Raw genomic sequence first — 12,758 nt, 5'->3', positions numbered from 1 at the left:
CCACTTATCAGAGAGTGCATACCATGTGTGTTCTTTTGTGATTGGGTTGCCTCACTCAGGATGATACTTTCCAGATCCATCCATTTCCTTAAGAATTTCAATAAATTTCAATAAATTTATTGTTTTTAATAGCTGAGTAGTACTCCATTGTGTAGATGTACCACAATTTCTGTATCCGCTCCTCTGTTGAGGGACATCTGGGTTGTTTCCAGGTTCTGGCTATTATAAATAAGGCTGCTATGAACATGGTGGAGCATGTATCCTTATTATATGTTGGAGCATCTTTTGGGTATATGCCTAGGAGTGGTATAGCTGGATCCTCAGGTAGAACTATGTCCAATTTCCAGAGGAACCGCCAAACTGATTTCCAGAGTGGTTGTACCAGTTTGCAATCCCACCAGCAATGAAGTAATGCTCCTCTTTCTCCACAACCTCTCCAGCATCTGCTGTCCCCTGAGTCTTTTGTCCTAGCCAATCTGACTGGTGTGAGGTGGAATCTCAGAGTTGTTTTGATTTACATTTCCCTGATGACTAAGGATGTTGAACAATTGTAATGTAAAAGAATTTAAAAACAAAATGCCTATCGGGTAGACAGACCCAGAGAAAGTTCAAAGTCTAGTGACTGGTCCTTCAGATCTCCATCACATGAGGTAATCACAGAAGATGCACTGGATTTAGAAACCTGTGGATTAATGTAACAGCAGTTGTTTTTGTAGAATGGTGGAGTTAAACATCTAATTAGAAATGGGGAGATGACTTATGTGAGGGGTTACTGGGAGGAAGGGAGGTCTGATATTGGGTTGTAAAGTGAATAAATAAATTTAATAACAATAATAATAATAAAAGAAAGGACTAAAAAGAGAAGATCGAATGCTTCAAATAAAGGCAACGTTTGTGCTTTATATAAGAAAAAGAAGAGAAATGAAATTGGTAAGAAAGAAGAGACTATTGACTGAAGAAGCATCCTTCTTTGAGATGAGTTGTAACAGCATGCCTCTGTGCTGCTAGGAGAGAGCTGATAAAGAGGGAAAGGTTAATGATGCAAGACTCGATAATATCGGTGGGAAAAATACCCTTGAGTGGCTGAGGAAAAAAAATGGGGCTGGGTGCACAGTGGAAGGCTTGACTTTGGGCGTAAACATGGACAACCCATCACGGTAACAAAAGACAAGATGGGGTATAATGGCACCTTGTTAAGTGTTACTTTTATTATGGGTAAGGTTGGGAACCTGTGGGGGTGCATTTCTAAATGTGTCTCTCTCCACAGAGAAACAGGAAGCATGGCTTTCAAACAGAAGTAAGCCAGGTAGATGTTAGAGTTGAAGAAAGGCAAAACATGTAAAAGAGGAATTAGTGAGCAAACTTCTTCCTTTTAGACTTCGTGAGACACTAGTTGAAATGTAGTGAAATGTTGTCCATTTATACTGTGTTCTCTTTTCATCACTGTGAATGGAGGACTCCAGAAAAGCAGTTTAGGATAGAAACAATTTATTTAGGCTCACTGGTTCAGAAGTCTCAGACTGGCACAGCAGAGCATGAATGAGCAAAGACCTTCAGGCACCCAGGAAGCTGAGGCCAGCTATGTTCTCTTGTTTCCCCCTCCCCTCTTCTATCCAGAATCCCCAGCCACTGGGATGTGGCACAGTCCATGTTCCTGGTAGGCTTTATCCTCTCAGTTACTCCCCTCTAGAAGCACCCTCGCAGACATACCAAGCACCAGGCTTTGTTAAGATCCTAGGAACCTCTCAACCAAATCAAACTGACCATCAAGATTATCAATCCCAGTGGTGCAGCCTTCTCCAGCCACTCCCAGCTGTGTGGGAACTAGCATGTGATTTAGTTTTGGAATATAGCCATACTGAGTGTGGAAAGGGACATGAGGGTGACGTGTGTGCGTCCGAGAAAATTACACTAAATAAAAGCTACAGAATCTAAGCTGAGTTATTAGGCAAATCAGGGCACGAGGGATGATCAGCTGTGGGCAACAGTACACAGGAGACAGGCCTGACGAATTCAAGCTTCACCAACACCTTGATGCTTAGATACTTCTCACAAAGCAAAAGGACAGTTTATTAGCTGTTTTATTAAAGAGTAAGTGCTAAGCAGCAATTCATACATTGTCCAGTGGCAATGCCTGTAGCAGAGTAGATATAGTAAAAGTCTCATTTGTCAGTGTGAGACTCCGAATGGAGTCAGAAGTGATGTCTCAATGGTATTATTTACCATAATATCTGTTCATTAGTTATCAACAGACATCAAAGATAACTCTTTTTTCCTTTTTATTGCATAAAATATTTTGCTTGATATTTCTCCTCAAATACTACATACACCCATTATTATATGTTAATGTTATCTGTCTAGCTATGTATTTATCTTTGTATCTATGTATCTATCTGTATGTGCATCTATCATCTATCCATCTATCATCTATGTCTGTCTGTCACTTATCTATCTACCTATCATCTGTGTATCATCTATCATCTGTCTATTTATCACCTATCTATCTATCCATCATCTATCATCTCTACCATGTTTTCCTATCAGCTATCAGCTATCTATCAATCATCTCTATCATCTATCTATCTATCTATCTATCTATCTATCTATCTATCTATCTATCGTCTATCTATCCCATGCCCTCATTTCTTCACCTTTTAGTCTTTGCATATGGCTATGTTTCTCTTTGGGACAACATGTAAAATTTTGTTTTGCTTTGTTTTTCATACTTTCCATCTTTTTTCTCATAAATGCCTTTCTTTTTTGCTGTCTGAATTTTAAAATAATGACTTTTATTTTAGTGGAGGCACAACCAAGTAATAGAAGAATGTAGAAAGATCTAATAAAAGTAGCTCATCCCTGTTTGCATGGCTGTGTTTTACTCACCTCTGACTCCTCTATGCTTTCCAGACCAAGAGCAGCAGTGCATGGTCCTCGGTAGCCTCCACCACTTGTTTCTTAATGCTTTCTGACTCACATTCCATTGATCTTCATTTTCCCTGAAAAACTACTGAACACTTCCCCAGGCACAAAGCCTTCATGTCCACTGATAGCAACCAGATCTCTCATAACTGCATGTGCTGATCTCCCTTCTAACACCCAACACAAATCCACCTTAGCTATAGTTTTCCAAGATAACTGCTTACCCATTACTGTGATAGACCACCACAACCAAGGCAACTATAGAAGGAAGGGCTTGTGTGGGCTTACGTTCCAGAGCAACAAGAGTCCATCACTGTAATAGCAAGGAAGCATGGCAGTAGGCAGGCATGGTGACTGGAGCAGTGAGCTGGGAGCTCATATATTAAACATTAAACAGGAAGCAGAAGAGCTCCACTGGAAACAGCATAAATTTTGGAAACCTCAAATGAAATATCTCCTCCAACGATGTCATACTTCCAAAGCCTCCCCAAACAGTACCACCAACTGGGGACCAGAGAAAAGGGGGAAATCTCATCTGAAGCACTATAATAACTAAAAATTTGGTTCCTTCCCTTATCTTTCTCTGTATATTAGACTTTGACAGCAGCATTATTGTCAGGTATAGTGTTCTACCAAATGTGAGATTGCAATAGTCATGTTCCACACATAGACCCTTTCGTGTTTCACATACAGCACCTAGTCAGTGTCTTGATATATTTTAGTCAAATGAAATGCCCTTCCTTCTCTTGTAATACAGAGGTAAACTTAGACCACCCTGGCATTGTCAATATAACTCTTGCAGATTTGTGAATCTGTGCCACTTCATCCGCCCCATGTTTCCAGATGTGATCTCCTTCTGGAAAGTCTAGTATTGCTCCAATAAACAATTACCATATTTTGTTCAATTCCACTCTAAATTCGTGGTTGATTAGCAAACCCACTGTGTATCTTTAGTATGTATTTGATGCCTTAAATAAAATATTCTTGTTTGTTTGGAAATGTTTTCCTTTATAAAATTAAACAAGATAAGAATATTTGGTGGAGGAGCTAGAGAAGGAGGACAACAAAAGAACCACATTTTATATTTGTCTGTAACGAGCCTTGTGCTTTATATAGGTTGCCCAATTTAATTGAATTCTCACAATAGCTTCATGAGGTAGATATTATAATCAACATTTTATTGATAAAATACTTTTAAAGTCAAAGTTAAATTATGTCAAATGTAATCTTGGAATGAAGTGTACCTGGGTATGAGCTGAGCATGTTTAATGCCAAGTTAAGGTATACACACACACACACACACACACATACATACATTACTAAATGCAAGATATACACATAACTCTACTATTGGACCACAAATACTAAAATTGTGCATTATCAAATTAGTATTTCATCTTAATCAAGCAGCTTATTTTCTCTATTTGAATTTCAATTTATTGGTTCTACATAAGATTATAATCAGTATACTAAAATTACTGTGTCACTGGGTTATCAAGTGCTCACTGTGTGTTCACTAAGGACTAAGTATTTTTCTAAGCATCAGAGACTGAGCAGTGAGCAAGACAGGCCCACTCTACCAACACCGTTAACAAGCCACGGTGGTTTGAAGGAGATGCCCCCATGAGCACCAATGTTGCAACACTCGACTCCCAGTTCATTGCACAGTTTGAGGACATGTGGTCTTGCTCAAGGAAGTATGCTATTTGGAGTGGGTTTTGTTGTTTCAAAGCCACACACTAATCACAGTTTGCTCCCGCTTGGTACTCGCAGTTCAAGTTGTGAGCCTTCAGCTTCCTGCTCCTGCCACCATGCCTTTAGCCAAGGATTCTAACCCTCTGAAACCATAGGCTCAAATTCTTCCTTCTATAAGTTGTTTGGTCATGGTGTTTTAGCTCAGCATTAGAAAGGCAGTTAATGCATGGGTTAATATAGAAGTAGATAATGCAGTAGAATCACCTGTATAATTATGGGTATTATCAAGAGCTATTAAGAAACCACAAAGCAAGTGAGTGATAGTGTCATGGGAGATCCTTCTAGATGGAATTGCTGGGGCCAGGTTTTCTCTAGCAGAATCCTGAATTACAGAAAAGAACAAACCATTAATATATACAAGAAAAACAATTAGCACATCTCTGAAATAGGAAGGTATCTAGAGGTGGGTAAAAACTTGAATGGCTGGAGTTCCATCAGCCAAGGGAGTGGTACAAAGGACGTTGAGAAAATAAGCTATATGGTCCACACAGGGCATCCTTTAAAGTATATGCTGCAGTTACAGGGAATAAGGAATAATGTAAATACAATTGATTGTCAACAACCAACTCAAGTTAAGTAATACAAAGTACCCCCAAAATGAAAGAATTACAACTCAAATAATCCAGTCAGTAAACAAAATAATGAAATAAACAAAAATTTCTCAAAAGACAAAGTACAATAGCCAATAAGCATATGTAAAATCATCCAATATCACTAGCCATCACAACAATGCAAAGTGAAACTACACAGAGATTCCATCCAATTCCAGTCATTAATCAACCAAATAACAACAAATGCTGTTGAGGATGCAGAGAAAAGGGAACCCTCACACACTGCTGGTAGAAACGCAAATATGTGCAGAACTATGGACTCAAAACTTAAGAACAAATCTACCCCCTGATGTAGATGTCAGTCCTGAATTCTTACCTGAATGTGTCATCACATTACAGAAAAGGAAAAAGATCAATATCTACTGCAACACCACTATAAGGAACCCACCTAAGGTGTCTATCAGTGGACACAAGAAAATGCAGTTTATATACACATGGAATTTTTTAACCTAAAGAAAACAAAAAAGACTGACAGAGGCTGAAGGGGAGGTGTGAAGGAAGGCAACATGAACGAAATCAAAAGGTGATGTTCTAGTGTGAAAATGTCTGCATGTAGCCCAGTACCATGTGTAATGAATGTATATAAATGAAAAAGGTAAAACAGAACCATTCTGAGTACTTTATGAAGAACAAGCCCAAACAAACATGAAAGCAGGAGACCCAGGAAAGGGCTACAACCAGGTCAGGAGGAAGCATAAAAGAAAACAGGGGGCTGGCCTGGCCTTTATGACAAAGAAACATTTGAAGATCCCAGCAGGGCTTTCTCTCTCTATGGGTCCCATTGTTCCTCCCACCATGAACTTCTTCTTTGCCCAGGTCATTGTCAAGAGGTATTCAGGACCTATGAAAAGAAAGGAAAGCCTTCATGGCTGGCATGACAACCCCTTGGAAAGCTCTACTGGATGATGGCCCCATCTCTAAACACTTTGGTCACCATGTCTACTGCTGTGTATGTGGGTCTGGTTTGGGATACCAGGGAATAGGACACTTGTGGCTGAGAGAAAAGACAGCAGGAAAGAAGGAGTTTTTCATTTTGTTTTGCTTTTAAAAATAAAACAATGGACCCTGTGAAGGTAACCAAACGGAGTAATGGCTGGGGACAGACTAATGATGGCATATCATATCGCTCCCTAAGCCATGCCCTGATGCTTTCTCTTTTCTCTAGATTTCTTTGACATAAAACTCCTAGGCCGTTGTAGTGCTATATCCAAATGCTCTCCCATATGCCTCTAGCAGTATTTTGAATAGAGAAGTAAGTGTCCCAAGGAAACAAAATGGGCTGTGGTGTCAATTACTCTGACAAATCTTACCAAACCAGAAATCTCTTACTCCAAGGTGCCATGTAAATCTTAGCTCACAGAAGTTCCCAGGTACTGTCACCCTGTCATACTGACATGAAAGTCACTTCTGACCCGGATCTCCTTTTACACTCCAGCCACAGTCAATTGCCTCCACTCTCTTTCCTCCAAATCTCTACCTTATGCCTGTCTCCCACGTTCCACGAAGCATTAGAACATCCAGCACAAGAATTGTCTGTTTCATCTTTGGGTGGAGCATAGGGACTGTGTTCCCACTTCACACACCCACTCATGTAAATAACAAGTAGTTATCTTTCATATCATTGTATATATAAGCTTAGTGTGTGTGCATGTGAATACACACATTCATACGACAATGCCAGTCAGAATCAGTTCAGAGGACACCTCTAGAAAGAGAGTTTGATTCATACCTTGAGAATCAGAGTTTCCACCTATGTTCTAAGGCTGAAATTTTATAATGTAGTTTTACACCTTCAGGACTCCATTCATAAACAAGAATCAGTTAATATGCAACAGATATATAGTTTTTGCCTCTAAAAATTATGCTAAAATTAAGAACATGGATTCAACATATTACCTCCATATTTCTGTCCAATGATCCACACACAGCCATAGGGGACACAGAATAGTCTCAAAGGGCAGTTCTCTGTCATATACCATAGCCACAACCAGGTCCTGTGGGGGACAAAGCTGTTGAGTCAATGCAACCTCCATCTCCCAGGCCAGCTGCACTGGCTTTCACACACACACATGTGCACACCATGAAATTACCAACAGAGTACTGTGGAACCAATCCTTCTCAAGGCTTGTGGTGAAGCTTCTTGAAAATCAAAATAAATGCAAAGCATTATTTAGTACACCAAATCAGGAAGAGACATAGTGATGGCTAGCCCAAAGGAATAAAAAGTATTACTCAGAGTTTCTGTAGCTCCAACTGCTTCTAGAAGAACATGGTGGCTCCACATGTCGAGAGACATGTGCAGAATCTGTGACTACCAGACTCTTCAAAAAGAGATTTGGGTAGAGAAGAAGAACCTCTGTCTTCAAAGACAGCGTGAAGTCCATTCCTTTAATTTGCTCCTCTCTCCGAAGATATTTTCTCAACCCCCATAAAAATTAATATTATAATTACATTACTACAATGGAAGGAAAACCTATGATTACAATATGAGAATCTTTTAATGAATTTCACTTTAATCATGAATATTTTTGGAAGTAAGCCAATTAAAATTAAAGAGATCTGATATAGCTTAGCCCAAGCCTAGTACATGGTAGGAGCTCAAAAAAATAATATTTGCTGAAGCAGCAACCTTTACTAACAATGAAATTTCTTTTCTATTGCTGTCTGGAAAAATATCTACTACTTGGCTTAAAGCCACTTTCTCTCTGGACATTCCTTTCTTCCCCCGAACATATATTACCCTTCTCTTAACTTGTGTTCTCATTCATATTCGTTCTCTGTCTCTCATTCTCTCTGTGCCTCTCTCTGTTTCTCTGTGTCTCTGTCTGTCTTTCTCTGTCTCCCTATCTCTCTGTCTGTCTCTTTCTCTGTCTCTCTCCATAAGCTTTGAAGTACAGTAATTATGTCCAATTACTATGTATACATTTAGACTGCAACATAGTAATAATAATAAATTAATGATACAATTAATTACAATTAATTGATGAAGGACCATCTGACACCTCATGATTGTCCATGGGACCCACTGGTGCTCACTTTCCAACACTGAGATCCTGTGATCATCAGAAGATGTATGTCATAATCCCTCGTTGTGTGGACTACCCCCTTCCTTTCCTATGATCTCAGTAAGAGAATTTAAACTTTCTAACGGCCATTTTTGCCATCCTCTTTCCATGCTATCCATAGTGAAATTTTTTTTTGTCAGGCTCCTTAGCTTCAAACATTTAAACAGTGCTATTGCTTGATTCGTTGAGACATTTTACTAATATTATTTAAATAGAGAAAATAAAGTTGCCGTTTCTGACTCCTCCAGAGAGATGGGGTCAGCAAGCTATTATGCTGGGGTAAGTACTAACATGTTTCACCAACATGTCTGAGTAATGTGAGGAGACCAATACACATCAAAACAAGAATAAGACTTATCTTTGAAAAGGATTGCTAGTATTCTTCTCAGAGATTTGTTTTAACCCTCTAAACATAAAAATAAAACTGTGGGGCTGGAGAGCTGGTTCAACAGTGAAGAGAGTACTTGATGCTCTTTCAGAGGACCCTGGTTTAGTCCCCAACCCCCACCACAGCAGCTCACAACCATTTGAAACTCCAGTTCCCGAGGATCTGACGCCCTCCTCTGGCCACTACAGACATGCACATAATGCAGACATACATGCAGCCAACACAACCATACACGTAAACAAATAAGCTAAATTATTCAATATGTGTTTGTCATAGCCAGCACAGCAGATGGGTCCAAAAGTGAAGCAGCTGAAATTATGATAATGCAACTTAAATCTGGGAACATACTAATATACGACTTCTAACTAAAATAAGATACTGGAAGCCAGCTTCATTTAAACTACTAACAAAATCCTATTTTAAACTACTGGTGAATGTTGTTCAGTGATAGAACAGTTGCCCTGCATGTGTGAGATACTACGTTTAGTCTCCAGTAGTGACAAAACAAAGCAAAAAGCCCTATTGTCCTATTTGAAGTTGCTTAAGTCTTGTGGTTATTAGCACTTGCCCAGGCTGAATAATCAGAGCGAAGCTACATCATTAAGAATAGATTGAAAACCTCTAACCTTGGCACAAGTAGGTACTAAGATAGTTCTTGGAAGAAATCTATGACCAACCTTTGAAGAATTTATGAGCCCTCCTTTGCTTTAAGGAGACATTTATGTTCCATAGGGTACCGTTTATCTCAGAAATCACAGTATTCTGGTGTAAGACACGTCTCATCCTTCTCTGTTATTCTCTTCCTTCAAGACCTCTGAAACACCTCACCTTTTTAATTTTAATTTTTAATTTTGTCCATGTGTCAGTATGTGGGTTTGTACACTTGAAGACGGTGCCAATAAAGACCTATAGACAGCAATGGATGACTTGGAATTGTAGTTACAAGTCCTCACAAGTCACCTCATACAGGTTCCAGGTCTTTTGGAGAATCAGTAAGCACTCTTTAAGTCCTGAGCCATCTCCAGCACATACTGATTATAATTTCCAAAGAAGTAAATCGCATAGTGTTTCTTTATCACAAACATTCACTCATTCATGCCACTGATATTCATTGACTCATTAATATTCTGAATATTTAGTCAAGCGTAGCAGCTGGAGGAATTCCAGAGATTTAAAGTTCCATGTGCTGTGGTTCTGTGCTGATCATGAAGTTACTAAGATGACATAGTCTGGTTTCAAGGAGCTCAGAGATCCTTTGACAAGCAAAAGACAGCTACATTTCATACACTATATTATCATATAGAAAATGCTGCCATAATGGCCTTCACTTATGCTGAGATGCACAGAGGATGGGAGCTATAAAGCAATCTTTGTAGTCAGGAAGATGCCTTTAGACATAACCTTGAACTGTAAAAGAGAACAAAGCTCTCCTGGGTCTCCCACATCCCCTAGCTAACATGCTCTTTTGGATTTATACATCTTGAAGCCACTTAAATAAAATTGTGTAGTAAGTGAGATCCCAGCTCACTGTGCACAAGACAAACTGGGGTTGAGAGGGAAGGTATGGGAAAATATCGGGCTAATTTGAGACCTTCCTGAGTACTTACCAGATTCTGACCATGTAGATTCTCTAGAAGGTTGGTTTTCCAGACTGTCCATAATAAGTAAAGTACCTCCATATACACAAAATTCTTCCACTTATTGGTAGTTTTCATGTATAGCATGAACTAAACATAATGGAAAAAAGTGCAAGAGTATGGCTGGGGTTAGGGAGGATTCAGTGTGTAAAGAATATTTTGTGCAACCATGAGTACCCAAGTTCAGGTCCCCAACAACCATGCCATTGATGCCATGGTATTGACAGGCGCCTGTAATCCTGGAGTTAGGAAGCATAAATTGCAAGATGGAGGGGCTTTCCCAGATGCCAGTCTAGCCAATGAGTGCCAGGTTCTAAGGGAGAGATCTTGGTTCAAAGAACAAAACAGACAATGTTTGAAGAGCACACCCAACACCCACCTCTGACCTACACATACACAGACAGACAGACAGACAGACAGACAGACACACACACACACATGCCACAGAGAACACTTTTAAAAATATATATTAATTATCCAACAATCTGTATAAAGCACTACTGCAGTATAAAATGCTTTGCTGTGTATACATTCTACTTCCGGAAACACTGGACAAGCTGCTCTATCTTTTCAGATAGATTAAATAGTATGATGAAACTAACTAGTAAATTTTAAAACGTTTGTTTTTCAAATGTGCTTACCATAGAGCTGAATAAATGAGATTTTTTTTTTTTTTACACCCATCAGGATCTGATGACAAGTATTCTTCATTCACTATTGAGAGAGTGAGGTTTCTCCCTTTCAGGTTACATTTCTATTCAGCAGCATGTAATTTCTTTTTGAATTTGCTTCAATGAGTAAATATTTCACAATACATATTTTGGCAATACTATGCTTCCAAAATATCATTTATTTTTTTCTCCTGCTTAGATAACTCCCTAAAGGAAAAAACACCTTAGAAACAAAAATCATGTATTTATATATAAAACAAAGTGTATCAGGAAAATCTAAACCCAATAGAAGAATGTATAGAATACAAATGGATTTTAAATGTGTGACAATATTCTCTTTCTATGCCTTAATAAATGAATGCAGACCTGAATTTTAACTAGATACCGACTGCTCACAACTATCCACCTGGCCATGTAGTGCAGTTGAGAGGCTTATCAACAGAGAAAGGGTACTACCCATTGCTTGACTCAACAGTTCCACGTAGAGGGGTTCATCCTTACACATAAATTCTTGTGTATGTGTGTGTGTGTGTGTGTGTGTGTGTGTGTGTGTGTGTGCATGCATGTGTGGTACAAGGTCCTCAATACAATGTTATATACACACAATTCACAATATAATATAGCAGCAAACATTTTAATGATACATTAATATGTAATATTAATATAAAATTATATTTATATCAAATAATATATATTTTATATTTTTATATTATCTATTTGCATATTATAAATGTATATATTGCTGCTATTATTAACATATGCATATACACAAACACATAAACATTTGTAGCATATACATTACAACATCATGGAATGGCCGTGTGGTTGCTTTAATCAGTGTTATTACACTATAGCCAACATGGTGTAGTAATAAGAAAATAGAGGCATGGGGCTCACAGATTCACTCCTTCCTAGGTGGGGTCACCTGAACCTTTTTTTGTTCTCTCACATGCCAACCAGTTTCCCCTTTCTCCTTTCTTCTTAGTTCCTCCCTCCACCTCTCCTCTGTCCCCCTCCAATCTACTCCTTCATTTCCCTCCAGAAAAGGGCCCCACACCTCTCATGGCCTCTCTGGAACATATTCTCTTTCTGAATCATGTACAATAATATTGTACTGATTCTCTCGCTCAGCCAGTATCAACTACTTTGTGTTTTTAGAGAACCCTGTAGCCCGTGCCTTCCTGGACCTAGCAGTTTGGAGTGAATGAACATACTAGCAGATGATAGGAGTGAGTGTGATTAACACTTTTTGTGCTGGCTTTCGGCCTTTGTCCAGGGTCTCTGGAAAGCCATGGTTCCTGTCATTCTTGTCCCTTCATCAATTTTCAGCAACTACCAACACAGGTCCCTTCTCTCCATCCATGGACTCATCTCCATTATCATTCGGCTGGGTCAACGAAGAATTTCCTCTTCTACTCTTTCTAATCATTAATAGCCTATGTGAGTTTTATTAGCTAAATGATTGTATCACCCCCCATCTGTATTCCTCGAAAGTCTTTCTGTCATGCTTAGCACAAGATCCACAAAGTTTTTCCTAACTCATTCTGACCCCCACACCAGTCTCTAGCTCACTAATGACATCATCCCACCTTCTGGGTACTCCCACACAGATTTCTCTCTTCTCACACCGCTCATCCCATGCCACCACAACTGGACCTCTTTAGGCAAGTAACTTCTTCCCACTCTTTTTTTTTTTTTTAAGATATTTTCTT

At 39.0% G+C, this 12,758-nt stretch overlaps 1 protein-coding gene across 4 annotated transcripts in view; it reads left to right on the top strand.

The window, feature by feature from the left end:
* Positions 1-12,758, top strand: part of Klhl14 (kelch like family member 14) — a 133,523-nt gene that overhangs the window by 87,074 nt on the left and 33,691 nt on the right. The gene's annotated exons all lie outside the window — the stretch shown is intronic.

The sequence above is a fragment of the Mastomys coucha genome, unplaced genomic scaffold (assembly GCF_008632895.1).
Source record: "Mastomys coucha isolate ucsf_1 unplaced genomic scaffold, UCSF_Mcou_1 pScaffold13, whole genome shotgun sequence".
Taxonomy (NCBI): Eukaryota; Metazoa; Chordata; class Mammalia; order Rodentia; family Muridae; genus Mastomys; species Mastomys coucha.
This window is presented reverse-complemented; position numbering and strand designations above follow the sequence as displayed.